This window comes from Nilaparvata lugens, chromosome 1 (genome assembly GCF_014356525.2).
Source record: "Nilaparvata lugens isolate BPH chromosome 1, ASM1435652v1, whole genome shotgun sequence".
Classification (NCBI taxonomy): domain Eukaryota; kingdom Metazoa; phylum Arthropoda; class Insecta; order Hemiptera; family Delphacidae; genus Nilaparvata; species Nilaparvata lugens.
The window spans coordinates 23,468,001-23,483,936 of record NC_052504.1 but is presented as its reverse complement, the minus strand read 5'-3'; the positions used below and the strand labels follow the sequence as shown (position 1 = coordinate 23,483,936).

Genomic DNA, 15,936 nt, shown 5'->3' with positions numbered 1-15,936 from the left:
AATGTTGCTTTGGATTTCATTGAAACCATTACCAGCTTTCTTACCAGTAGCTGGTCCCAACGATCTGCATACAGCGAAAGGAAAATAATAGAAAATGAAAGGATAACTGGAAACCACTTTTACTGTTTTGGCAAGATCTGTGCGGGTGCTTCCCTTTCTGTGACCTCGTTATTTTCTTTAGCCCTCTCTTTCTCTCTTATCTGCATCTCTTCTGTCAGTTATTTAGCTTTTACAAGACACGTTGCTTAGCAATTATTGTCCTTTCCAATCTTGGTATAGCTCTGCTTGTACTTATTAGGACCTTCACTTGGTGTTATGAGCTGCTTATTTCATCCACTTTTTTGTGTCCTTCCAGCATGTATTCCAATTGTCCAATTCTGTACAGTATAGCTGTAAATAATTTCATGTTTGCCTACAATTAAATTCATATTTTATATTTTGAAAAAAATTGATACCCCAGATAAACATTGGATGTGAGAATAAATTATCCCAATTCCTTGAGTTCAAAAATCTCACCCTGAAATTTAATTGTTTAGGTGTGGCTACATAGACTCTTTCAAAACTCACAACATATCAGCAGTCGTAATAAAATACTCTCTTATACTATTAATTAGTATAGACATCGACTAATTGATCTTTATGCCTTCAGAGAAGGAAGCACTTGGAATTACAGGCCAAAAGGTGGTCTAATGATTTCAGGTCAGTTGTGTTTTTACTGTTCAGTGAATCTTCGTTTCTAGATTGAAAATTAATATTTTACATTAATATACATTTTACTTTAATATTGAGCATTTTCCTTTAATGTTATTATCTGAATCGCTGTATAATCTGGAATGAAAATTTATTCAAATCAAATGAAGTTTATATGAACTTGATTGCACATTTCCAGTAAAACATGTGCTCTCAATACAGTATCTGCTAGAATGGCTATGATAGTGATTCTTTATTACTGATGGTGATGATTATGATGATTTTTGGCCTGAATAAAATTAATTTGGTTGAATTCTCTGTAACGCGAAGTTTCTCTTCTCAACTTGAACTTGTGACATCTTACTCTAAATCTTATTAATGAAGTTTTAGCCTTATGTTTCTCATAATTTTTATCAATGGAGCTTTTGCCTTATAATCTTTCTCTGAATTTTATTGATGAAGCTTTTGCCTTATCGAAAGATTGTTTTATCATAACTTGTCGTTATGGTTAGTCATCGACCTTCAAACACACACTACTGTACAACAGAAAAGAGAAACAACAAAGTTTCGTTAATCCATGACTGTACTTAGTTGCCTCCCTAATCCTACTTATCTCTATCAACTATAAAATGCAAGTTTCATTGTACTACTTGTATTATTTGAGTTAATGATTTCAAACTTCTTTCAGACTTTTTTCAGCTCCTAAGTCATGGAATCCAATAATTCAATACATTTATAAATTAACGTTCGGGGCCTACGTGAAATACTTTATATTGCCATTGTTAATTCAATTCATTAATTCAACAATTTACCATTGTTAGTTCAATTTTATTCAATTACTATGTAGACTACACTTTATAACAACCAACAGCTATCATCAAACAGTTTTATTGCCACTGATAATTAAATTCACTCAATTGAAGTGTATGAAAAGAAAAATCGAAATTTGATTGCTGTAACGTCTAAACTACACTTAGAGTAAATTATTTTATACTTGCAGTGAGTTACGAATTCAGCAAGTCAGGTTTGTTTCAACTTTCGATTTCCACTTCTATGGTACACATTATATTGTTCTAGCTCTAGCAAGTTTTTCTTTTTCTGAACGAGTCGACGATAAAGTGACTTTGGTCCAAATTGAAACAATACTCGGTTCAGAATCAATCAGAACATCTAACAATAATTAATTTATAGTTTTCAATGATTTAATTTTTCAGCCATATTACTTTTTTGTAATTGTTATAATAAATGATTAAATTTAAAATTAAATTTTATTTAAGCACGATTTGAGCTTACATAAAACAAAACAAAAAATTACAAAGGTTACAATTTTCCCTCTCATAGTTATTTTTATGGACTGTACAGCAAGGAAAATTGAATTAATGTATCAAACATAGTTTTTGTAGAAAAATGGCGGAATGATAGTTCTTCCGTGTGTTTTATTGGAATAATTGAACGTTTTTAGGTATTTCATTGTTTGAGTTTTTAAGAATGTCATTGTCAGTTCTTATATAAGAATGTCATTCTTTTCCATTCCAAATTTATTCCATTGGATTAAGTGCCTGTCAATAGTTCAAACTCAAAGCATGTTCAGCCACTATTTATTGCTCAACAGTCATTCGTCAAGGCAAGGACAGTCTTCAATTTCTACAGTTCTCTTCTCTTCAGAATGGGCTGTTTCACAGTACTGTACCTACTTTTTGTAGCCGGATTGCTCAATCTGACATATGTATAGAAAAGCTGTCATACAACTTAGTTTTTGTTTTAACTTACAATGAAGCTCTCTCAAATCATCTGACACAATCGTAATTCCGATCTATCATTTATTAGATTATACAGCACTTCTGGATATTGATTTGAAAAAATCCAACATTATTGATATTGTTAGAGTAGTCTGGTAGATATGGCAATCCAAGTCTTTACTCCTTACAATTCCTTTTTTCATTCTTTCATTTTATTCCTTGGTTTTCATTCTCTCCTTGGTTTATAAGTATTTCCCAATTTGTTCCCTCTATTCACCATAGAATATTCGTCTATTATGTCATGTTTCTCATCATTAAAAGATATCTTATGAACTTATGTTTCAGTTTCATTTTTTAGTATTAATTCATGACTACCTGTTACAATGTTTTCCTTATTGGTGGAATGTAATTCTATTGTTATTGAAAGAATGTAAAAGTCTGTAATTCAAGAACTCAGGATTATCAAATAGAAGTGTAATTTGCGGTTGGTAGTATCCCATTCTGCAATATTCCAAATAAGTATAGACTACACTAGTTGGCCTTCTGTTCTCGTAATTTTCAATCATTTCGCCTTTTCAGGAAAATTCAGTATGAATTTTGAAAAAAAAACAAATGGTTATAAACTAAATACTGTAGGGAGATTTCAGCTTTTACAAACTTCAAAGTAATGACACATTTCACCAATCTATATCTCAATCATCAAACGCTACCAGCCTATAGTGTAGGTACTTTACACGAGGCCGCGAGATATAACATGACTCTCAACTCTCGATTGAACGTGGTTTCTCTACTAGGAGCATCTTATATTGATTCAGTAGACGTGAACTTTTGGGATCTCGCTCTCGTCGCTTTAAATTCGCTTAAATTAAAGTAGTTACTGACCACAAAATTTTGTTTTATAAAAAAATTACGAAATTGAGCTGCAGAGGTATGTGCTTAGATAGTGGGAATATTTTAAAAACACATAAACAATGTTTACTGGAGTAGGCTCCTGATTTGGTCACTTGTCCAACGGTAGTAGCAGGCGCATGCATCTCAATTTATCTCTGCAATAACATATCAGCGCGACCACGGAGTCCACCCCTATGACTCTCTATACGAATAATTTTGTAGGAATTGTTTTATATGACTTTTAGTGTTTCCTATTCCTAATTTTTCTTATTCTCTTGTTTCAGGTATGTATTATGAAGCAGTGTCTGTCAATGAAATCAGAATAACCGTAAGCGTGAGTTATCGTATAGTATTTTTAATTAATTTAACTTATATTATTTATGATATGATTCACTTCTCTTGAATTTTTATTAAACTTCTATTGTTTATTGTATGATTCAGATTCACTTCTCCAGAAAGTCCTGCATAATCTGGTGTGTACTCGATGTCATATAGATCTAACGCCCAATGCTACGAACTTAGATTATAGGCTTTGGATCAATTATAAATCTTAAGGAATTGACTGACTTCTATTTCATCCAACAATAGATCACAACTCTCAACACTAATATTATTTATGTAATGAAACTTATGATTTGTTGCTAAATCTCCGTTACATAATCATTACTTGCATCTGCGCGTGTAAAATGTTGCTAATTTCTCCCATTGTTTTAAATTTCATCATAGTGCATAACGAATGACTCTGTAAATTCATACTAGTGTGCATAGTAAATTTGAAAATCATTTCAAATCAACAATCTAGTAACAAACTTGTTCTAGGGTCCAAGTCACGTTTAATAGTATTGATAATATAGTTGTTAGGCATTTAATGAGTTCAATCTGAATTTAATTTCCTCATTCTCTCTGGAGTTTCAGCTCTCTAACCTGTTGGGGTAATTTCCTAGATACTGTAGAAGCAAAATTGGGTAGGAGATGTCTTGCATACCTAAATTTAATCTGTAATTTAAATAATAAAAGATCAAGATACTATAAATATCCCATTAGTGAAGTAGTTTATTAAATTTGCTATCCCTTGTGAACTTATTTTATCGAATTCAGAGTTATCATAACGTTATCTGATAGAGTGATGTGTTAAGACTACTGATAGAAATCGCAACCAGAAGTAATGAGAAAATCATATTTACAGAGATCAAAGAAAATATTTTTAGATAAGGAATATTGTAGGACCTGTATTTTATCTAGAGCGTATTGTTGGATATATTTCATTTTGCAATGGAGGACAGGTTTACATTGTTTTGTTCATCAGCATTCTTTGTGGATCATGTGACTAGGAGCAAGTCCTAGTTTTGCGTGACTTCATCACTTATCAAGATAGGTTTCCAACTTTCAAAAGTACTGAAGATTATGATATTTTGTATTGTAGTTGTTTCATACTTTCATCTCAATTATCCTTTTAGTCTATCTCTAACTCGTCAACCAGCTGTGAATAGTTGCTCTGATAGCATTATAAATGTTTCAGGTTTTATCGGCAACTTTTGCTTTCTGTTAGGGTGCAATCCCAACGCAAATGCCGAAAGAATTGGAGTAGAACGAACTAATCATGTATCTGCTAGAAGCTAGACCACTTTGCAAAGTGTTAAATTGTTACTTTCCATTTCCTTCTTGTGAGTAATTGATTTATTGTATTCCTGATAGGTCAAATGAAATGCAATTGGAAAATAACTGGTTCTTACCTTTCAATTGAAGCTAACCATATTAGAAGTAGACATTATCTACACCTATCTACATTAATTTGTTATTAGCAATCATAGTTGGAATCTTTCAAGTATCAGCTTATATACAAGAACAATCCGTATATAAATTATTTTTAAATGAAGAGAACTATTCCTCTTAATAAAATAGAAAACAAGTTTTAAAATAATTTCAGATGCAGTATTTTGCACATCTCATTAATTTGCATTTACAGTTATTTTAGCCAATGGTTCAATTTTTCTCATACAATACCACCAAACGTCCCTTCTTCTCATTTTTCAAAAACCATATATTTTTTCTGCTGGAATATTTATTTATTGATTATAATCATATTTTCAACACCTAGAACCAAACCAATTTTTCACATTGTTTGTTTCTGCAGCACAATTTTAATCGTTGTGACAAAAATATTATCAATAAATAATTTTTAATTATCAATATTATGATTAAACTGTATCATTTCAATTTTGTTATCAATTATTATAATAATTCTATAAATATTATATGTTGAATCTCATAATATTTTTTTAGGTTAGGTATGCATGTCATTGCAACTGTTTATTACTGTTTTATTTACTGAGACATTGAAATTGTTAATTCACTAATCGATAGCTCGATATATCCAGTGATAATCATTGTTAATCATTCATGAATTATTGTTTGGAACAACAGAGACTATCAATTGATAATCTAACTTACAGTATAGATGTTATTGATTGAGAATGGAGACTATAAAATACGAGGCACCTTCTCCTATTGAGAAAGTATAGAACATCTTTTATTTTCAAATCGGAGAAAATAGTTTGTAACATTTTTTTCATTACTAGGGGTAACATAAATCACTTGCTATAAATAATTCGAAAAATGTCGGATACCTGCTCATAATATTTCATCATTTCAAAAATCAACAGTAATCAAATTATGCAACTCTCTCTGGAGATGAACCAAAGTGTACCTATAGTTAGGAGTCGAATTATTGACTAGCTGTTGCCAGACACAACAAATGAGTTGGTTGATGACTCTCCATTAGTGCAGTTGAACTTGACCCTAGTGCTTGAGTCCAGTCAGTGGCAGTCACTTTCGGCATACAAAACTAACTGCAATTAGAATAAATTGGCATCACTTCTACCAGACAAGCTGCGTCTGGTTATTTCCACTACGGTATCATCTTCACTCATGATTTATGTTAGTTTTATTTACTTTGAAATAGTGTTGCCAATTTCTTCACCTTCAAACTCAAAGTTGGAAAGTTTAAAGTACAGTTCATCCACGATTCTAGAGATAAAATCCATGTTCATTGAATTAGGGCGAATCTAGCGAAATTAGTATGAATTCTTGATAGTCTATCCTCGGTAAATTCAGAATCTTTATAAAAATTTAAAGTTTACAACTTAATCAGTTCGCTAGTTCAGGCGTACTAATGCCTCACATATAGCCAGCAACCTCTCTTCAACTTACAATAGTGATTAGAGAATATAGTTTTTAAGGACGAATTCGGTTCGTTTGTCAAGTCTCAAAACACGTCATGAGATAATTTAAACGTCATGACAAAATTTTTTGTAATCAGCTCTATTCAACTCATATCATTTCTCATTGTGATTATTTTAAAACTGCAGCAATTTCTAAAATAGCTCATTACAAAAACGTTTGCTACACTTTTATGAACATGTTATAATTATTTTGTTGATGAAATTCAATAATCTTCTCAGCGGAAATAGTTTTTAAATGAAATTTTTGTAGATATTACCTTGAATAGTTTTAATTGATTCAGATAAATGTTCCATCATTATTATAAAGCTTCATTAATGCTGAACTGAGTCTTGTGAATATTAAGACATAGCACACATTTCAAATCATATTGAAAATAATACCTATCATATTTTCTTTGCCATTATTCATTTACAAGTTTTGATCATCATTCCCATTAATACTATATTTAGTTTCTTCCCTCATCTTTTTTTCTATTTAGTTTTGCTCTCGTTTCATTAATATGCTGTTATTTATTCTCAATAAAATTATGATTACTATCTGGCAATTGTCATATATTCATACCAACATCATTAAAATGTATAATGTATTTGGCTGCAAGGAGGGTACATGAGTCCATGAGTGTCAGAATGTGTTTGATGTGTATATGATTATAATTATGTGTTTATGGGCAGCAATCAAGTAAAACTTCTTGGATGCGTGTTGCTTTTTACAGCTCAGAGGAGAGCATAAAGTGCATTGAGTAGCAAGTTTGGCCGCATTGAAGCGCTAGTATCACACTCGTTGAGTGCTAGCTCACAAATAGTACTACAGATCGCGCTAGGAGTATCAAAAAGAATAATCCCCTGGAATGATTCATGATTGTACTACTATCTTGTTCTGCTCAAACAATGCGGATAGTTGGATGGAGTCTAATATCATTGTTAAAAATATGGGTATAGGTCTTACCTCGTACTACTGAAGACTGATACACTTCAGCCGGGATCGACAATGAACGTGCCCATCAGCACCTGATAAGTGTAATCACAAAGACAAGAGTATTTTATTTAAATGTTGTCTGTCGTGAAGACCATGAAAATAACCTTCATAAATGGAAATATAACGTGAATTTTCAAGTTTTGTTACATAAGATCAAATGTCAAGGTTATAAAATTAAATTAGGGTTTAAATTACTGTACATGAGGTTGAACTGTTGTATTTTTATTAGAAATTTCAGTAAAAAGTGCTGGTAAATTTGAGAGAGTTTGGTTGAAAGAGAAATATTTCTTTACCAATAAGCTAATTGGATGTAATAATATGTTGGTATAAAATGTTTACAGTATGTTTGTCTATTGACTGCGTGATGTAAACTAAATTTCTGGAGACAAATGATTCTAAACCAAATTTCATGATTACAGTCAAAAAGAAAAAAATGGTAGATGAATTTGTTTGTGAACAAACACTAACTATAATCTATGAATAAATTTCCATGACATTTATAGTAAGATCAAGAAAGTAGCCTAGTACTTACACTTAACCCTACATTCAACCTATTCTATTGTTATTTCAGTTCAAGTTATTGAAGTAAAAGGGTTTAAATAATAAATAAAAATTTATTTACAATGACATGCAAAAAAGGGAAATGAAGATGATTGAGAACAGAATCATAATTAGTAAACTCAATCTTATCAATAATACAAACTTTTATTGAATCATTTCAATGGAATGATAAATCAATGTTGAGATTATTAATTTTATGACTTAGAAGCTAACTTATTCTACTGCTGTAATCAATTCAATATAACTAGTAGTTTAAACATATATAATGTGTGGTGCTTTGTTAACGATTGATAATTTTCATGAGAGAAAGCAAAGTTTACAAGTAAGGAATATTAGCAAGTTTATTACTTTATTACATTTTTACAATCATTCTTAAACTACATTAACTCCCATTTTTCATCATATTTTCTTCATCATGCACATTATTCCATTGTTTGTACGATTCTCCAATTATCTGGCCTGATTACACTAATGGAAAATGATGAAAGATTATTACATAATTTCGAGAGGCTGATAATGGAATGTACACATCTGTATGGGAGGTTGGTAGGTGCATCATATGACAGTATTAACCAATGTACCTAGAATACATTGTATTCTACGTACCTTGGTATTTAACTTCAATCAATAAATGCAGGTTATAATATTTACAGCTTTGATTATAGATAATGTTGAAAAATGTAAACATCACATGAATTTGAATGAGGGAGGATTAGATGCACATAATCCTTGTTCAGTGTGCGATTGGCATGAATGTCTGTGTCTGTTCGACACCCACACCCATTACCGGAGATGAACGATAGCGACATGCGACATGCGACATGCCATGCGACTTCGGTCGGACGACACCTGACGAGCCAAGCTGAGTGCAACTCGGATCGATGCGCGCACGCACGCACAACACTGCTCGCACGCGCATCCACCGATCCCCTTCAAAACATTGATCCACCCCTCTCTCTTCACCCCGTCCTGAAACCGCCCTCTGCCAGCCACTAAAGTCAAGGAAATGTCTCTACAGTTTCTATTTGGAAACTAAAACTAGTTTCTATTTGGAATTTAATCCACTAAACTTTTTCAAAAGTGAGCCAATTTATTTTTAAGAAGCTCAAGGATTAAAACTGTTAGTTTAATCGACACGTCAGGCAACTAGGAAGCAACTTGTAACATGTTGATTTGTTGAGATTCATCCATGCTTTAACTAATACTCTGGAATATTTTAGAAACTAATTTCGTACAGGGAACTTTAGCTGCAGGGAAACTAATAACACTAAATACAATTTACTTGCGAAAAATATTCTTATTCTTTCCAGTTCCAATATTTAAATGATTTGAAGAACAATGTTTATTATTTGAATAATGTTTGTCAACATTGTTTTGAATTAGACATGAAAATGCTCATTCTGAAGAGCTATTACACCTCCATTTATTACTGCTGCTCTCACTCCACCTCCATAGATTGATTACTTGTAATCTATAATAATTATTATGATGACCAAAAATCTGTGAGCCTTATAATGGATTGGATGAAGTCTAATATTTGGGTGATTTTTGTAGAATTTGTATTATCCGAATCACCTTTTGAGCTATCTGTATTAAAAGAAGTAGTCTATTGTTAATTGTTATTAGCACCTGTGGACCCTGCTTTTTTCCAAATACATCCCACGATAAGGTATTTTGAAAAAACTCTTTATAATAAGATCAGTTTTTTCATTAATGGAAAAAGTCCTATATATCATAATACTGTATCTCTCACCTTTGTAGGCTGCAGCTGCCTTAAAACACTGTTGAACTTATCTCAATTGTTGACATCTGCTTATATTTCTTACCCAGTTTCAGGTGCCTGAATTTCATTTATTTATTTTTATTTTTTATTGATTGATACAATAAGTACATCATCAAAATGATAGGAAGAGAAAAAATAAGGTAACCTTGTGCTATTCCTCTCCAAAATTTAGATAAGGTTACACATAGTCCGAAAAAGGTTAAGTCTTCTAGATGTTCACTTCACAAACTTTTCAGTCCTATATTATTTTCACAACGTAGATACTCATGGCCATTATTAAAATTCGGCTGTATTGATCATTGTTGATACACTATTTGCTTCTGTAACCTCAATAATATCTTTTCCCAGTACTCAAAATGGACTTCTTCTACCTTCACTGAAAAACTTCCATCATATACATTCAGAACAACAAATTAAAATATTGTATCGGTTCTAGGAGAATTTGTCAAACCTTCTGCTTGTCTCTGTGATCATTATATGAACACTTCCAAAAGCAATCCATCAATATGCAATTTACATGTAATAAATATATCTCGTCATAATACACTGAAAACGTATTTAAAATGCAAATAAACCCTATACTAGTGAAAAAATATTAATTACTTGAACATTAGAAAACATGAAACTTCAATCAATCTGTCATACTCATAATATATGGACAAACTTTTCCTGTTTTTCTGTTTTTAAAGAGTTTTCTCTATTGAAAATGTATTGTGTTTTTTATTGTAGTAGTATTTTTATTTATTTTCGTATTTTTTCAATAAATGAAATAAGGTTTTTATAATATTATGTAGCCTACTTTGGCTCTTCTCATAGTATTTTCATAATATGAAGAGGCAAGTACTCGAGCAAGAGAAGAGCCAAAGTACAAATTTAAAAATAATAAAATTTTGTCTTACACAAGAAAGAGAAGATCCAATGTAGCCTACATAATATTATACAAACCTTATTCAGTTTTCATTTATTGAAAAAAAAGAAAATATCACCTGTATCTCCACTAATTTTCTCCCAATATCTAAGTATATTCAATATCTGGATGTATTGTGAAAAGTGAGTAGATAAAAAATGAATAAATAAATATTGTATTGTGGTCAGTTCATGATAGAGGGGTTGAGGTGGTGAATCAATGTGTTGGGGGTTTCTATTTGTAATAATTCTATTATTTCACAAATTGAAGCAAAACTTTTGATTATTCCCCTCAATGATATTGAAATAGAGAATTTAGATAACTATTCCAGGGTGATTTCAACCTCAAAAACAGCTAATTCATTTATTTTCTGTTTTAGGTGAGAATGATTGTGATTACAAGCAACGTTGTTAGTAGTCGTCTATTCATTTGACTTGTCAAGACTGAGGTGTGCCGATAAGAGACTGGATCAACTATTTAACTGGTAAGCACTTCTTCAGATATTTATTGGAACTGTATACTGTATTATACGATATTTCTCCCTAATGAAATGAAGATTCACTTAAAACGTCTTATTATATACGTTACTATACGCTCCAAAGTTGTATATCATGGTACGAGTTGGATAACCCTAACTGAAAGCTGACTCTCTTCCAAATGTATATTTTTCATAAAATTTGTTGAATGAGAATATTGATATCGTGGAATTTTTCCATAATTGAAAAAAAACTACAGCTGAAGATGTGTTGGTTTCAAAACGAAACTGCAGTCCTGTGTAAAAGTATAATGTGGAAATGAAAAAAATAAAACTGTATATTTCTCACATTGGTTGAATTTTATTATAGTGTATTTATTCTTTTTTTGTTAAGGTATGTGGAATTGTGGATCGAGACATATTGTATTTATCATAGTAGCTATTTTTAATTTCTTGAGATTTTTCAATGATTTCTTGAATCAAGTGATTGGTTTGTATTGTCTCATTGTAGTGAAGTGTAGGATTCATTGGTCTTACTTCCGCCATTCATTAGCTTTGTTGAGAATAAAACGTTGATTGGTCGCCCTCTCGCCCACCTGTTGACGCGTATTTCCTTATAGTCGTCTACTGCATGCATTGAAATGTTTTTTATTGTTGGTTTCATGGCTGGCGACTGGAGCAGAATACATCATTACAACCATCCTCCTCCTTGTTTCTATTTGCCTTCCCGTTCCCCTCATGAATCCATAGTAATGGATTATTCTGTGAATTACTGTGCTTGAACTCTTATGTTGTAGAAGGTTATTACTGAACTCTCATGTTTGATCGAAAATTGGATTAATGGTATGAGCAAGAAATATTGTAATATTTATAATAAATAATATTTAAAATAAAGGGGAAAAAATTGGTTGAATTTTCTCTTGATGGCAGATTTTTACTAGGCGCTTTAATAAGTCCAAGAGAATTGACTACCAAAGTTGATACTTTTTTGAGTACCACACACCACACCCTCTTGAGGAATTTCTCAGAATAAGCATAGTTTTCTTTCAGTTCAGTGTTCAGGTTATGACATTCATAATACGGTACTGTTGTATTTTAATCGTTGAAGAAAAAAAAACTTTTCAATTCCCTGAATTGAATCTAGAAAAGTTCAAATCTCCTCGAGCGTCAAAAAGTCTAGAATGTAATGCTGGTTGTTATCCAGGAAGGTCACTTTTATCTGGGATTGGGTGTATTTGGTCAGATTCCAGGAAATACTTTTTATCTGGGATTGCCTTTATCAAGATTTCTTCGAAGTAAGTTGGATATTTTTCGACATATATAAACCAAAACCAGCATGAGTTGTGATGAGTAGTTCAGTGTTTCAAGGGGGGGGGGGTGTCGACGAACCGGCACGATCAGTGTAATTACAGGTTTCGCGAGTCGTTTGATTGGAGGGGGGGAGGTTGTCGACACCCCAAACAATAAAACCAAATGTCAAGGTCAGTTGCCTTGAGATTTTTCAGCGTCTGTGTCTCGTACACATGGTGGGGCGTTACCGTTCGCCCCTATTGATCTACATTGCTTACACACCAATTCAAGCTTTTCTGGGTAATAATACTTCAGTAACTCTTTTGCCTCCCACTGCCGAATCACTGCGATTCTTTCGAACAATATAACTGGAAAACTAATCTCTAAAACGTGAACATGCCTGCCAGCCTATTCGATCTATAATGCAAATATGGCATGTACGGTAGATACAATCTCAGGCAAAAATATACAGCCATGTGATGACCTTTCTTCCCCTGCAAGCTGTATTCAAAAATAAAATATAAATCGGTTTCTATTTAATCAGTTGGTGTTTGCTATCCTGTAATACTCATTTCCACTCATGACTTGTATTTTGTTGGTTATAAAAAGGTTATTCATGTATTATGGAAGTTGTGAACGTATTACTTGCCAATCCACTTTATTGGCTTACTTCCAGATTCGTTTGTCTCGTCTGTTTTACCTCATGATAAAAATGAATTCAATATAGGTTGTTTAATATAATGAGTTAAATGAGGCCATATTTCGTGAATGTCAAGATCACCATCATTCACACACAACTTGAAATAGTATAACGTTCAGTTTGAGTATTTCCTGTATAAACATTTTTATAACTGAATTTCTCGTACGACTTGAATTTTATGAAGAAAAATCTGGGCTCTTGCACTTTGTATAGGAATCTTATATTTTATCACATATAGCCTATATATTTTATATTTTAGTTTTGGGGGTAAATTTCTCTAAATGTCATTCCTAATTTTGCTGGCTCTATGATTCAGATGCCCGGGTTCAAATCGCGGCCTGGGCAAGATATTTATATCAGGCCACTCCCGTGTTTCGGATGGACACGTTAAGCCGTCGGTCCCGGCTGCCTAAAAAGCAGTCGTTAAGTCATGTCAGAGGCCCTGAAATTGATCAGTTGCGACCTGAAAACTCTGACACCAGACCTGAGCCAGCCAGGTCACTCGATAGTATTATTATAATTTTGACCAAAATAAGTCATTTTAATGAATAAATGATAATGTATTAATCAGAAATTGTCTTATTTATAGTTTTTAATAATACTAATTTTGTTCAATGTCTAGTTGTATTATTGGGTATTAATTTCATTCTGTTTTTATTATTGACATCCTGAAAAGGTTTTGACTTTTGATTCAAACTTGTTGTTTCTGGTGATGAGAATGAGAATTTGTGGTCACACATTCATACAATTTACACTCAAGCCTGTCTTCCCATTCAACTCGCATTATTCTCTCCAGGTCATGAAATTCGATGATACTTCAGTACTAAAATTGTGTAATAAGGTTCAGACAAACGAATTCAGAATAGATGTATAATGCAGTAGGTTCAATTGTTTATTTGGTCTGAATGTAAATGTCTTTTTAGGACAATTGGCAAGGTGTTGACTCGTTTGCAGAGGGCGTTGTTGACTATTGCAAAAACCGTGGAAAGGAAATTGCAACTTATTCGTTTACTTCAGTGTGTCCTAATTGCAGCCTTCGCCCATTAAAGGTCTCGTAATTTCACATGGAACCCAAATGCGTGCTGCTCTAGACGGCAGTTACTTGCTTCTTGTATTATCTTCAAGCATAACCGCTTTTATTATGCTTATCGCAGATCGCGTGATACGTAGGCTACTTCCTCTTGAACATACAGCCATACAACACACTGCTTCAGTGCCAAGTGCCAAGTGCCATGCCAGTGACCGCGACACCAGCATGTTTCATTTTCATTCTCCAAGAACATGCATAAACTCAATCTTTGAAAATTATAATACATTCCGGGTAGGTATAATAAATCTCAAACTAAAACAGCTCAAATATTTCGTAAGGAAATAATTGTATGGTATATTATTTTATTGTCTCTTTTCTGTTTAGGGCTACTTGTAATATAAATAGGAATGAAAATCTCAGTACCCATTTTTTGAATTTTTTATCATATGTTTCAACATTCATACCATTTTCAAGTGATTTGAAGTAAATAAAAGAAATATAGAATCTTCAAAAAGATTAAAAATAAGATTCAAAAATAAGAATCTTCCAGCAGTGATTATTTATTTACTTCAAATCACTTGAAAATGGCATGAATGTTGAAACATGTTGTGATAAAATAATTAAAAAAAAGGTAATGAGATTTTTATTTCTATTTGTATGGTATTGTTTATGAACACATAAAAACAAACCTTTGATTGAATTTTATTACAATAATCAATGAGCTTATGAGATTTTAGAAATCTTCTGTATAGGATTGTCTCTTCCATTAAATATGAATTAGGTGTATCTTATCATAAATAACGTACAAAGGGGTTGAAAGTATGTTACAATGCTCAAAATATGCTGTTGTTTGCTCAATATAGTGGTATTGATAACATCAACGTCTTATTTTTTCAATTGTGTGCTCACATGTAATACACTGTACACTGCTCTGATCTCATTGCTCTTTGAAATCACTGGGCTCGTTTTTGAAATAAAGTGTAGGTTGTCCTATGTGCTTGGTATGTTTTATATGCAGGTTCAATGTCAAAGTCCTCTAGATTTCTGGATTGATGTATCTATATCTAATATTTTTTGAACTCAAGAAATGAATCTGATCGAGATAAATTGTATCACAGATTTTGTTTATTTAGTCTATGGTTGTACTATCGACATGTTCTATTAATTATCTCGCCTTCATTGCGTTCTACATTTTTTATATTTCATTGTTGTACTGGTTATTTGCTTCCTTCAATAACTTCTTAAAAATGAGTTATGACGATGTTCAACTACTCGTATTTATTGTCTGATATGCTGTGTTGGAAAAAAATGATATATTATCTTATCTCTTTATTTTACTACATCAAATCAATCATATAATCAAACTTGGATATCACAAAAGTATGGAAAGAAATACAGTATCATGCGCTCAGGTCACCCTAAATCTTCCTCGTTGTGAGTGTTTCCACTGTACAAGGGAAGTGGATTTTCTCTCTGAGAAATAGAAAACTCATCATTTCGGAATTCGAATGTGAATATTTGAGATGGTTTGGTTGTCCACCTGTCGACGGGCGCTCACAGCTTAGATTGCATTCCGGCGATGGCATCCCTATTGTAAGATTTACTTCAAACTGTCAGGTTGTCAGCATTGGGTTTACGGGAGGCATTAACGT

At 32.3% G+C, this 15,936-nt stretch overlaps 1 protein-coding gene across 8 annotated transcripts in view; it reads left to right on the top strand.

Moving 5' to 3' along the window:
- The window catches only part of LOC111046027 (protein gustavus), a 150,950-nt gene that overhangs the window by 59,070 nt on the left and 75,944 nt on the right, over positions 1-15,936 (top strand). For 5 of the 8 annotated variants that reach the window (XM_039422962.1, XM_039422926.1, XM_039422936.1 and 2 more), the window contains one exon: positions 11,169-11,273. The exons of 1 other annotated variant lie outside the window; for it this stretch is intronic. The gene's annotated coding sequence lies outside the window, so the exon portion shown is untranslated. Of the gene's footprint in view, positions 1-3,604; positions 3,655-11,168; positions 11,274-15,936 lie in introns of all 8 variants that reach the window. 2 more of the 8 variants (XM_039422950.1, XM_039422943.1) reach the window with 1 other exon arrangement.